The following is a 14407-nucleotide window of genomic DNA, read 5'->3' on the forward strand; positions in this document are numbered from 1 at the left end:
AATAAAATATCTTAAATGTGGTAAAGTAAGTGGAGTGAATGGATAACGAGAGAATGACTAAGAAAATATTTTTGGCAAATGCTAACGGGAGAACAAAACGAGGACAGCCAAAAAAGAATTGGCACGAATAGATCAGACGTTAAAATCTGGTGGTGTCAAGAGTCAACGCAATCGAAGGGCATGTATGACTAGATGCATGGACGTGAAGAAAGCTAGGAGTGCATGTCAGGACCAAAGAGTGTGGCGATCTTCTCTGCCTACCCCTGCAGTAAAACGGCATAGTGGTAAAAGTATTAGTAATAGTAGTATATATGTTATGATCGAAAATTTTGACCTGAAACCACTGGTGTGATATTGAAAAAAATATTATGTATTAAATTTTGGACAACTTTGTTTTCTGAACTGGAAAAATGTGTAAGGAAAGGTCTAAATTATCTATACTGCCTATTGACGCGTTATCTTCCATTTTGATTCCGGCTTAGTTGATATACATTATACACAATAAAGTGTTTGCTACATAGAATATCTAATCCTAATATTATTACGTAACTTATGAGCTATTCGCACACACAGGGTTTGGCCTATCAGAAATTCATCTAATCATTCGCGATACACGAGACAATGTGTGAAATATTAAATTCAGTAGATGACTTCAACGTAGCTAAAACAATAAGATATGAAATTGAAAAAAAAAACGTGAGCGCTAACCCTCCAATTACCGCGATATAATAAATAGGTACTCTATTTTGTTGTTGGTTAGCCTTACCACATACTGAGTTTTTAGAATTCGGAATTCTTTAATTCCAAACCTTGCCGCATACATACTGAGTTTTTCGAATTTCGAATTTTTGGATTACAAGCCTTGCCGCATGCATACTGAGTTTTTCGAATTCAGAATTTTTGCATTCCAAGCCTTGCCGCATACTATTACTACTACAACTACTACCATCACGCCATTTCACTGTACGGATAGGCAGAGAAAGGATGGAACGCCACATACTTCCGCCCTGACATTAAATTTTTACAATCTCACACTCCTAGCTCCCTTCACATCCATATCATACATGCCCTCCGATTACGTACACTTTTGATACCACCAGGTTTTAGGTTTCAATCGACGAATAGTTGAATGGTAAATGTTGAATAAAATGATCGTGATAGGTCATAGGCCCTGTTAATACTTTTTTTTAAAAAGATAAGTATTTGTATTTTTTTTATTATTTACACAAATATTTCAATTTCATACTATTTCTGTGAGTCTAAGCGGCTCATTATTAGAAATAGGTATCAAATGGTAGTAGAGTGGGTTCGAACCGAGAAACTCTGACTTAAGAGTCCGCGACACTAACCACGGGACCACAACCCGACAAGAATTCCATATTCTACTTCATATATTATAAATAACAACGCTTTTAAAATACAGAATATAGTGTATGTATTAGCTCGATTGCACACGTTCGTGTCCATTCGGAGGAATAACACGAAACAATACCAATCAATGAGAAGGGCAGCCTAGATTCTAGAATCCATTAATGAAGCAGTGATCGGAATTCCTCGTTCGCGCGGCCTAATATAGATTTGGACGCTATTGTCTTACACAATTTATGTTGGATCTTGTGAAATAACTGTGGGAATCAGCAAGCAATTAATTAATGACCGAACTGGGCGTCGACATGACTGCTGACCTTATACTTAACACACTCCTTCAGCTGTGATTATTTTCATTGATAAAAAAATCAATTGTCCTAAAAATATCATCATGAAAAACAGAAAATTTTTGTGATTTCTAAATTATTCTGTTTGCATTCTTTTTGACAACTTAACATACGTGGAGAAGAGTATGGAAGTCTGGGCGTTTACAGGGCTTACGACTGTTATAGGCTGGTTTGAATAATGACTTAACACATGTCGCTAACTCCTTTCAATAACGTCATATATCAAAAATCGTAATTTTTCAGTTGTGCATGTTTTCGGAATGCGCAGAAAATGTACTATATCCCAGCAAAAGTGGCATATTTTTAACTTAATATTTAATAACTCGACACTGGCTGTAACACCCAAGATGGGTGAAAAGCCATCAAAAAGAAGAAGAAGAACTTAATATTTACCCGCTACAGGGAAGAAAGCGTTGTTTTTGCATTTTGAAGAAAAGGTATTGTTTAATTATTTTTTTAAACAAATAAAATATTTTTCAAATGGAGAAAAAACCTTCAGGTTTTACCTAAAAACATCTGTTGCACAATAAAAAGTTCAAGAAGTGGCTTGATATTGATTTTTAATATATTGTATTATATTTTTAAACTTTAAAAACGTTCTCCTGAAAAAACAAGTTTTTTTATTCATGACGTCGTTGAAAGAAGTGAGCGATGTGTGACATTCACCAATTGTACCCATGATTGACAACCACGCAACTCAAATTCTTGGAACTTCTATATATTTGAATTTCGAAACATAGTGCTTGAATCACTACAATTTCACTAGAGACATCATTTGTGAGATGGAAGAAGCCAGCCTATGACGGTCGTAAGCCCGTAAATGCCCAGACTTCCACATTGTTCTTCATCCATGTTGAGATGTCAAAAAAATAATATGAACTTATATTTCAAGAAATTTTTCTCAGGCAAAATGAAGTTATATTACGAAATTATATATTTATATACATAAATTTGCTATACAGAGAATGTGGGGTACGTTCTATTACAGTTCAATTTCATCGTATTAGAGTGACCTTTCATTGTAATTCAACGTGAGAAGACATTGCATTTGCAACGCTTTTAGAAATGCCACGAGATAATCCCACCGTACGTTTAACGTCATATTTTGCATAACACGCTCACAAATGCAAACATCTTGCATCATATCCACACCGGATATTGCTTCCTGTTACCCTCATCTACATGGATTGTTGCATTGAGCACTTATTCGCTCTAGTGCAGTTTTTAATTATAAATTTAGTCGTAGTTTTTGACTGCCTACACCAGAGATGGCGAACCTTTTCGAGCCTGAGTGACAATTTTTTTTTTAGTTGCGTGCCGCATGAAATGGAAATAAAAACGCATCAAATGTTTGTGTAACTTCTGATTTTTAATGTAGACAAAGCATCAATACATCGAAACAAATAATTAAGTACTTATTAATGGCAGAATAAAAGTATAAATAAAAATTTGACTTAATAAAAAAATAAAGAACCCTTAACAATTCATTATTATAGAGATTTTTATTGTTGGATGCTAGATGCCAATTTTTATTTTATCGGGTTCATAGCTGGTAGCTTTTAATAAAATACAAGCAGTAGTACTTTCGTCTGTAAGTTTTAACGTTTTGTAATTTTTGACCGAACAGCGAGCGAGAGTGTCCATGTCTGGAGTACTCCTTAAAAAACGTGAAAGAGTTTGTCTACCTCGGAAGCAGGATCTCTTGGGATGGCCGGTCAAAAGGCGAGATTGACAGTCGCATACACCAAGCAAGACTTGCGTCTAACAGTAAATCAGTGATTTTCCAATCAAATAACATAGATCTGAAACTACGCAAACTTCTTGTCAAAACGTATGTATGGAGTGTGCTACTGTATGGCTGCGAGACATGGTGCCTATCTGAAAGAGATAATAGGCTGAATGCGTTGGAGATTTGGATCTATAGAAGAATGCTCGGGATATCCTGGAAAGACCACATCTCCAACGACGAGGTATTACGATTGATCAAAGAAAGCAAGCACCTACTCGCGACTATCTCCAAAAGACGCGCCGAATGGACCTAAGACAAGAGGGTTTCCTGCACAAAATAATAGAGGGGCGATCGAGGGAATAAACGCCAGAGGACGCCCACGCCACGGATACCTAAGCGACTTATACGAAGACACGGGCTGCTCTACGTGTGAAGAGCTGAAGAGGACTTCCGAAAATAGGCGAGAATGGCGAAAGAGATGTCATCCGTTGCTACAGACCAATCCGCAGAATTGAGACCAGAGAGAGAATTTTTGGTAAAATCATTTATATTTTTTTCTCTTTATTCGCGTGCCACCAAAAATCATCTCGGTTCAAATTGTAGGTTCGCCATCCCTGGTCTAAACTCAGACTTAGCGCCAGTCAAAATTATTTAAAAAAAAAAAAACACCATTGTTATTCAAATAAATAAAAGATGAAAAGATAAATCAGACAGCACCAATATTAACATGAAACGTCAAATATCTGTCAAACTAATGGTTTCCTTAATCAGATAATCCCATGTTATATTATATAATGTCGGCCACACTATATAGTACAATGGGTAAATTATTATATTGATTTAAATGTATCGCAAACAAGCTGTCAGTCGGACAAGATAATTATAACACTCAAAAAGCCGGACATCGGCAAAACGTTTGTATATCCTTGAGATAAGATATTATATTGGAAGAAATATTAAATTGATTTATTTAAAAACAACATGTCATATTTAATATTATCGTGATATTGATACAGCGTGGTTTTTGATGGATATTGGTTTATATATTGTTTTTTTATTTATTTATATATCGACGGCCCCTACGTAAAGTACTCTTATCTACAAATCTGTCACTTTACAGGAGAGAGCTTAGAAGATTTTTTAAACGTATTTTTTTTTATTAAAAAACGGTTTTATCTGAAATTCTAAACTAGTATTATAAATTCAAAAACACGATAAAATAATGTATTAAATCGTTTTAAAATTTTATGCTTTGTCAAAATTAAGTAGTTAGCGTTTTAGAAGTTCTATTCGTTTCGAAAAAAGGAGTTGTTCTAGATACAGATGAAGTGATCACCGAAACCCAACATCCTGTCAGAGACATAAGAATAAAAATATATCATAACGTAATTGCCTCATAAAATTCACCGTTTAAAATATAATAATAAAGACTCACCAGTGTGAATAATCGCATAATTAAAACACCTATCTTTAAAATTTCAGTAATCATAAAATGACCCGGTTATAGGTCACCGCACTTGATGCTGATATATATGGTAAACGTCCAATTTTATTTATAATGCACACATCTCAGTATGTACACTCATCTCCGTTGACCAGGGGTGGCCAAAGCGTCGACCGCGTTACCATTTCTAGTCGAACAGCTTGTGTTCACCCTAAAATCCAATAACTTTTAAACCAATAAGAAAATTGACAAAAAATATAGGAAATATTACTCAATTAATGTAAATTCATATTCCATATAAACTCTGCAATTTGATATTCGTATTGTAAATAAAACATAAGGTGTATTTTATTCATACTAACATCAGCAAAAAAAAATAGATTTTTTTTTTATTTTTATTTATTTCTATATTTGGCTTTTCATTTGTAGAACTCCATTTTAATTCATATATTAAATATTTAAATAGAACCATGACTTTTAGAGTCTACTAAATTGTATTTAAAATTGTACTATATTTTCAATAGTATTCATATTTAAAGCATTTACTTGTTGGTAAGTCATTTTGACTTTTATATTTTTTGACAAAAATGTAAGTAATATTATTATAGTATATAACCACTCACTGTGATTTTTATGTCTGCCGGATTCGAGACGTACCCGTCTTTTTTTTTATTAAAAAACACATAATTTTTTGTGACAATTGTTTCGCCTTTTTTAGTTTAGTTTGAAAATACCGTAACAAGGCGGTTGTCACATATTTTTAATAATTAAATACAATTAAGACTCTTAAAATCAGTGATTGATTTTAATGTTTAATATATATAAAATAAATAAAAAAAATAATAAAAAACAGATCGCCCAAAATCACCAAAAGTTTGGCCACCCTGCCCTTGATTATTAGATTGCAATGTTTGTGTTCTGTCACATCTTGAACCTGATATAATATTATCATAACTGGTATGCCCACCGCAGAATCCGCCAACACTCCTCATATCCAGGTCACAAAATCGGAACACCTCGTCGAAAGGGCGCAACACCTCTTGGGGGCAGAATACGGAGCCCTGCGGGATGCCCGCGACACTTTTGCACTTTGCGCAAAAGGGATATCATGAATTGCCCCATTGGCATACATCGCTAATAGTTGTGCTACGGGAATAGATACGCATGTCAAATATTAATTGACCGAATTAAATTGTTAGATAAATGGTACGTTATTCATAAACGGAGTTTTGTTTGGAATTAAGATTGTTTTAAATGGCTATACAATGCAATTTTCCAAGACCTATTGTGTTATTATGCGTCTCGTAATTTGAAATGGGTTTTATATGATACTCAACAAATATCATGGTTACGTTAAATTCATAACACAAATCATCTGTCGTATTGAAGGGCTACTCTCCCGAATCTGGAGAACTATAATTTCCAGTTTTCGAATCAATTGAGTGATGAAAGAATGGTAAAACAAATTTATGAAGCGAATTATGTAGTTGGAAATAGGAGCAGACGAAGACCGAGGAAAACTTGGCATGATCAAGTATTTTATATACTTGAAAGTTTTAAGGCCAGGAGTCGGAATAAACGGTTGGTATGTATGCACGAATGTGGAAGAGGTGAAGTTTTTTTACTTAAACACATATTGGTGGTGCGATCTTTTCTCTCTACCTATCTCTGCGGAGAAGCGATGTAATGGATGGTTAGTTAAGCTAGATAGAAAATAGAGAAATCAAATATCTCTTTTTTTTTCATTAATTGATTCGGCAGTCACTTTGTGGTAAAATCTGTCCAATTTTAATTAATGTTTTACCTAGTAAAAACCACTATTTCTTAAAATCTACTGTGACACGTGTTTCATGCATTCCGCATCATTTTCAAACACCGTAATTGTTTGAAAATGATGCGGATGCATCGAAACACGTGTCACAGTAGATTTGAAGAAATAGTGTTTTTTTTTTGCTAAGTAAAACATTAATTTAAAAAATCTTTTTTTTTCTAATAAGGTATAAAAAAATAAAAACCCAAAAAAATGGTTTTGTGAAATTTGTAATTAACATAAATGATAAAAAAGCTAAAAAAAAATCTGGGTGAAACGGGTCGGTCACTAGGTACCTAAAAATTTGGATAAAGATCAGTTGATTATAATCAATAATATTTAAAATCGCGGATATAAACCGTCTTCGATTCGCTAACATCTGTTCTAAGGAGCCGATTGTTTATACTGAGCAAAAAGGGAATCACGTTCGTTCTGCATTAGTCATTAGGTTGCACCCAACTTCAGAAAATTACATTTACAATCTTCAGGATCGAAGCCCGTGTACCTTTACTTGGATTGCTGGAATAGTTTTTTATTTCCATTTTCTAGACATCCGTTTAGTGATTCGTCACAGACAGGAGGAACAAAAACAGAAGCCATCGCCCACAAATCAGATGACAAAAAAAGTAAATTTATAGGTGACTCGACTTGAAATGAAACATCTGTCGTTCCTCTTTTATGAAAGAATATGGACATCTAAACATCCCAGGGATTACGATATCCTCAGTGGACAGACCCAGATTCGTGAACAAAAACTTGGACATAATGCACTCAAAAAATTATCATCAATATTATCACCATCAAATAAAATTATACACTCACACACACCCATCCTCTCTTTTCTTTTTTTTGTCTCTTAATGTTCAACAGTAATTATAACATAAATGTGGAATTATTGAATTCGCTCACTCCTTTCAACAACGTCACACTTGTATCAAAAACTTGATTTTTCAGGAGATCGTTTATAAAGTTTAATATATAATCAAATGTTTTAAATATAAATATCAAGCCACTTATTGAACGTTTCACTGTGCAACAGATCTTTTGTAAAGAGTAAATATTAAGTTAAAAATATGCCGCTTTTGCTGGGATATAGAATTTTCTGGACATTTCGAAAACATGCACAACTAAAAATCGAAGATTTTTTATATATGACGCTGTTGAGAGGAGTGAAAGCCAATTATTGGCTTTCATCATTGTCAATCCATTTTTAGTTTATTTAATTTATTTTTTTAAATTATACAAGCTTTATAATTCCCAAACAATAAAAAAAATATTGTGAATTTTATAATAAAGTAGATTGCGATTTATTCAAAGTAATTTTTGCTATGTTCCAGTTTCGAGACCTGATTTGTGGTTTATATTTTGAGCTAGCATAGAATCAGACTTTGATAGCGTCATAATTTATGGCGCCTTTTGACAATTAATTGCTGTTATTAAGCATACATCCTGTTACCCGGGCGTGCTATGAAATTTTGAAGTTATTTCAACATTTATGGTGTTGTGCTCTATGGCGATTTATTTGTTCCACCCGAGTTAATGATATCGATCACAACTAATAATATATTTTGCCGAATGAGTCGAAAAATTGTGTGCTATAACCGCGGCATCGTTTGATTGAAATCTGGTGATATCAATGTTTAGAATTGGGTGATATAAAACAAGCGTACTTAATTTTATTACCATCAACATCGAGCGTATTATAAATTTTAGTCAATTAGTATACTATTAACGATAACGAGAATATTCGTAAAATCATTATACATACTTATACTGACTAACCATCACGTCGCTTCTGTTATTGGCTAGTTGAAGTAATCGCTCACTCCTTTCAAGAACGTCATAAATCAAAAATCGACAATTTTCAGTTGTGCATGTTTTCGGAATGCCCAGAAAATGTACTATATCCCAGGAAAAGCGGCATATTTTTAACTTAATATTTACCCGCTACAGGGTAGAGTATATTTTTTGCATTTTGAAGAAAAGGTAACTAACTAACTAACTAACTAACCATCACGCCGCTTCCCCGCAGGGGTAGGCAGAGAGAATAGAGCGCCACACCACTCTGTCCTTGCAAACATTCTTCGCCTCTTCTACGTTCATGCATCTCCTCATACATACCCGCCGATTGTTACGACTCCTAACCTGACCACTTTCAAGTATTTGGCATACCTGATCGTGCCATGTTTTTCTCGGTCTTCCTCTGCTTCTTTTCCCGCTAACATTCGCCTCATAAATTTGTTTTACCGTTCTTTCCTCACTCATTCGTTCTACATGTCCAAACCATCTCAACACACCTTTCTTAATTTTATCGATAATGCTTATCTCAGCTTTGCATTCTTTCCTTATTTCACTATTCGCACATCTATCATACATCGTTTTGTTACACATTCTTCTGAGAGATCGCATTTCGACTGCATTCAGTCTACTTTCATCCTTCTTTTGCCAACTCCATGTTTCACTTCCATACATTAGAGTTGGAACCAGGACTCCGTTGTGCACTGCCAGTTTAGCTTCCGCTGATAGGTTTTTATTTGCTATAACTGATTTCAGTGCACCGTTCACTTTGTTCCCAGCATTCACTCTCCTTTCTATATCTTTATCAATCTTTCCATCCCTAGAAAACATACTACCCAAATACACGAAATCATCTACCTGTTCCAGAATCTCTCCGTTTACCAATATTTCACATTCAGATCTGCATTCTTCTCTTTCAAAAACCATAATCTTAGATTTGCTAACATTCATCAATAAGTCACTTTCCTTGCACACATTATACACTTTTGTCACCAACGCCTGCAGGTCTTCTCTGCTATCGGCAAGAAGAACAGCATCGTCAGCATACAAAAGGCAACAGACAGTCAAATTATTCATTCTGGCTCCAACATTTAAATCTTTCAGTTCTTTCATGCAATTATCCATGTATAGGTTAAACAGCCACGGTGACATTACACATCCCTGCTTAACACCTTTAGAGATGCTAAGCCAGGATGAAAATGAACCACTTACCCTTATGCATGCAGTGCTATCCTCGTACAAGGATGCTATGCCTTGGATAAGTTTACTGCTTACCCCATACTCAGATAACACCTTCCATAGCTTCGTTCTATCAACTCGGTCATACGCTTTCTGCAAATCCACAAAAGCACAGAAAAGCTTTTGGTTTTTGGACAAAAACTTTTCAGTAATGTTGCGCAAGGCAAAAATTTGATCCGTACATCCTCTCCCATTCATAAATCCACTCTGGACATCCCACACTTTGTCCTTTGTTATGGTTCTCACTCTTTCAATAAGGATTCGACCATACATCTTGCCAACAGCACTCAATAGACTGATTGCTCTATAGTTCCCACATTCCACCCTAGAACCTTTACCCTTGTAGAGAGGTATTATAACTGCCCTTCTCCAATCCACCGGAGTATAACTCTCGTCCAAGAAAAGGTATTGTTTAATTATTTTTTTAAATAAACATAATATTTTTCAAATGGAAAAAAACCTTCAGGTTTTAACTAAAAATATCTGTTGCACAGTAAAAAGTTCAATAAGTGGTTTGATATTTATTTTTAATACATTGTATTTTATTTTTAAACTTTAAAAAGTTCTCCTGTGAAGTTTTTTGATTTATGACGTTCTTGAAAGGAGTGAGCGTAATCTCTTTATACTGTGTAACGTTAAATATTTTACCCACGATTCTTCTCTTTGGCTGTGGAGCCTGTCATGGCCTAACTTATCGTCTTTGTAGACTGTTGGGACAGCTCTCCTCGTCCTCAGGTTGTAGGTCTTTCTATCATGGACGTCACCTAGGCCATGCCAATTTCGGACTCTTTCCTTGGACGAACTTGTTTCCTCTGCTTACCCCTGGAATCCCACAAGCTAGCCCTGAAACATTGTCAGTCTCTGGATCACCGAGAGAAGAATCACCCTCGCTTTCAGACAACGTAGTGCATCTTAGCGTTTATTTTTCCATGAAGCATTGGTTTATACACGATTGACAACCGAATAACACAAAATTTGAATATCTGTACATTCAGTTTTTCGCAAATGACAACACACGTTTTTTACAGAATAAACTGCGTAGGCGACATCTCTGTTAGAAATTTAAGAGTCAATACTTAAGTACTTAGTGCTAAACTTAAGTACTTAACAAATACATGGCATAAGATATCCCTTATCCAATTGCAATAGCGTAAAATGAATTCTCAAAAAAATATACAAGACATGTGTAAGATCGATTGCCACATGTGGAATAGAGACCAGAGCAGATACAGCGAGAACCAAATCTCTTTTAAGAACTTAAGAAATGAGAACATTGAGGTGCATAACCGGATACACGTTAAGAGACCGAAAAAGGAACACGTAAATAGGGAACATGTGTAGCACGGAGGATATAGTCAGATGGGGAAGACAGCGAAGACGATTCTGGAATGCCCATGTCAATGGAGTGCAAGAAAATAGACTGGCCCGAATTGCTCTTCAAGAGAACCCAGACGGAAGAAGATCTTCTGGAAGACCTCCAAAGCGATGGCGTGACAACAGGTAGACCATATCACAAGAGACGGATAACGGAACAATTAGATTCAAGGATCTATAAGAAATAAGAAGAAGAAGAATTCTTGTAGCTAGTAAAAACACACGAATGACTTCACGAATTCATATGGCATTAAAAATAATAATTTACAGACAATGGTCTTTACAAAAAAAATATCTTAGATCAAGAAAGGTTGCATCATACATCGTAATTAAAAGCACATTAGCAACATTTTAAAATAAAGACATGGAGCAGACAAAAACATCAAAGGCGACGGATGCCCTCGTAATTTGGTACTGTACAAAATTGATCAAAGGGAGATAGATAATGGATACTAAAACCTGCAAGCTAACCTTACTTCATTCGTATTTCGTGCTCTGACGAAGCGGAGAAGAAGAGAAAATTAAAACGAAGGAAAATATTACTATGGTAAAGGTAAAAAGATATCCACTAATGAAAAGATGCGGGTCGTTTGTGAACGACCGGATCTTAATCACCCGTTCATTGAGTGACCGGATACTTATAAATTTAAATGAATCTCGTGTAGTTATGTATATAGGTTAATCGTAAGCAAGAAAATTCATTTCATCATTGATTCGGTAGTCACTTTGTGGTGATATCTATCCGTTTTTAATTAAAATTTTACTCATTAAATAGTACTTTTTCTTAAAATTCATTATGACACGCGTTTTGATGCATTTCGCATCATTTTACTGTGTTTGTAATTAATGCGGAATGCATCGAAATACGGGTCACAATGGATTTAATGAAAAAGTGGTATTTACCAAGTAAAATTTAAATAAAAAAAATAGTTTATACCGCGTAAATAAGCGAACTCATATTCTATATAAACCCACAAGTAAAATCATCTACGCAATTAACTTCATTACAAACTTTGATTCATTGAATTGTCAAAAATCATGCCTTTAATGAGATAGCGAGCGTTTTTTTTTAGAATTTCCACTCATATATACAGTATCTACTCAATGAATTAGGGCCACGCAGAATTTCGCGCAATTTCTCAATTCAAACAGGAATAACTCAGAGAAAACCTTGAATAAAACAACATTGAATTTTATTTACACATGAACACTTTATTACGCTTAAATTATGCATATATTTTCATATAAATATAGTTAGTATTTAGTATTTCCACCTTTGGCAGAAATAACTGCCTCAATTCTTTTTGGCATACTTAAAATGCACTGTTTTATCATGTTTTTTATTTCTTCGTCTTCTGACCAAATTTTTTGAACATTTTTTTTAGACAGTCTACTGTCGGATTTGGAAATGAGTATACCTTATTTTTTAACATGCTCCATACGTTTTCTATAGGATTAAGGTCCGGAGAATTTCCAGGCCAGGGGAGCAAAGGCAGATTTTTGTTAGACAAAAATTTTATTATTGATTTAGCCCGGTGGCAAGGTGCCCCATCCTGCATGAAGGTGTATGGACCTTCTATTGGGTCGAGTGTATGGTAGAAGGGCAATAAAATTCGTTCGAGGACCTGCTTATAGGAATTTTGGTTCATTGTTCCTTCCACGAAAAACAACGGTCCAGGTAAATTGTTAATAATACATGACCATATCATTGTTGCCGGGGGTTGTTTGATAACTTTTACCACACAGGCCTCATTGTAACGTTCCATTGATGTTCTCCTGACGAATTGACGGCTCTCTGTCACGGCTTCTAACCGGCACTCATCACTAAAGATGACCTGAAAAATAATGAAAATTTAAGTTTAATTCAAATATATAAGTTTATTTACTAAAATGATATGTTGAAAATTCAATTTAAATAAATACCTTTTTCCAATCATCAACCGAGTAATTTCGATGTAGCCTGGCCCATTTTAATCGATCCGCTTTCATTCGTGGTGTCAATTTTGGTACTTTTACAGGGCGCCTGCATTTCAGATTTACTTCGTAAAGACGTCGCCTCAGTGTTGATACCGATATATTTATACCCTCTTCTTCCAATTTTATTTTTAATGTTTTTGCTGATGCACTACGGTTTTCTAAGGCACTTTGAACGATTTTTCAATCAGTCCTCGGTGTTGTTTTTCTAATCCTACGACAGTTCTTTCGCCGATTGCTGGTGGCGGGTGACTGATTTTTTATTGATTTTGAAATTATGTCCACTGTTTGACGAGAAACGTTTTCTTTTTTTGAAATTTCTCTATTAGATAGTATTCCTAATTTCAGTAGCACTATAACACTAGACTTTTTTTCCTCAGAAATGTCTTTACTTTTTCCCATTTTGTCCTTTTCAAAAAAAAACACTTGTGTTTACAAAAAAATTTTATACTTTATGAACTAAAATTAAAAATTAAGTTTTTTTCACAAGACACGATAACTATATAACCTCTCTGAACAAAACAACAACCAGAACTCAAGAAACTTCACTAATAAATGAGATAGGACTATTATTTTAACTTTCAACTATCTGTCTACCTGTGCTAATTAGGGACCTTTCTCAGAAAAAGGGTTTGAAATTTTGTAAAGGCTTAAATAATCCAGGTATATTTTACATATTATTGAAGGTAATATACATGATATTAGATGTCAATAGAAAACTTAAAGTATTTATGTAAAATAAATATAATAATCCAAAAGATTTCAGAGTATTCAAAAAAATAATGGGTGGCCCTAATTCATTGAGTAGATACTGTAATATAACATGAAATTATAGTAACTTCAAACATAAAGAGTAAATTATATTATTTTTTGACATCTCATCAAAGATGAAGAAGAATATGGAAGTCTGGGCATTTACAGGGCTTACGACCGTCATAGGCTGGTTTGAGTGATCACTTTACACACGTGTAACATTCACCAATTCTACCCATTATTGACGACCACACTACTCAAATTCTTGGAAGTTCTATATATATGAACCAATTTAGAAACCTTGTTCATGAATCACTAGAACTTCACTAGAGACATCTATTGGTGAGATGTAAAAATATTTAGACTTCCATATTCTTCTTCATCTTTGATGAGATGTCAAAAAATAATATGAAAATAACTCCTGTAATTGGAGATAATCCAGATTTTGTGAACAAGTATTTGGACACACTCAAAATGTTGTAAAGAGTAAATTAACTCACAAGAGTAAGTAGTTATTTGTTAAATAATTAAGTATTATTTTCATTATTAATTTTTGGGCAATAATAACAGTA

The 14407-nt window shown here is 34.4% G+C and overlaps 1 protein-coding gene across 10 annotated transcripts in view; it reads right to left on the minus strand.

The window, feature by feature from the left end:
• CLIP-190 (Cytoplasmic linker protein 190) overlaps positions 1–14407 on the minus strand; it is a 136677-nt gene that overhangs the window by 98276 nt on the left and 23994 nt on the right. The window lies entirely within an intron of this gene.

Source organism: Brachycentrus maculatus, unplaced genomic scaffold (assembly GCF_059751285.1).
Source record: "Brachycentrus maculatus isolate JH-2025_06_01 unplaced genomic scaffold, ASM5975128v1 h1tg000091l, whole genome shotgun sequence".
NCBI classification, from domain to species: domain Eukaryota; kingdom Metazoa; phylum Arthropoda; class Insecta; order Trichoptera; family Brachycentridae; genus Brachycentrus; species Brachycentrus maculatus.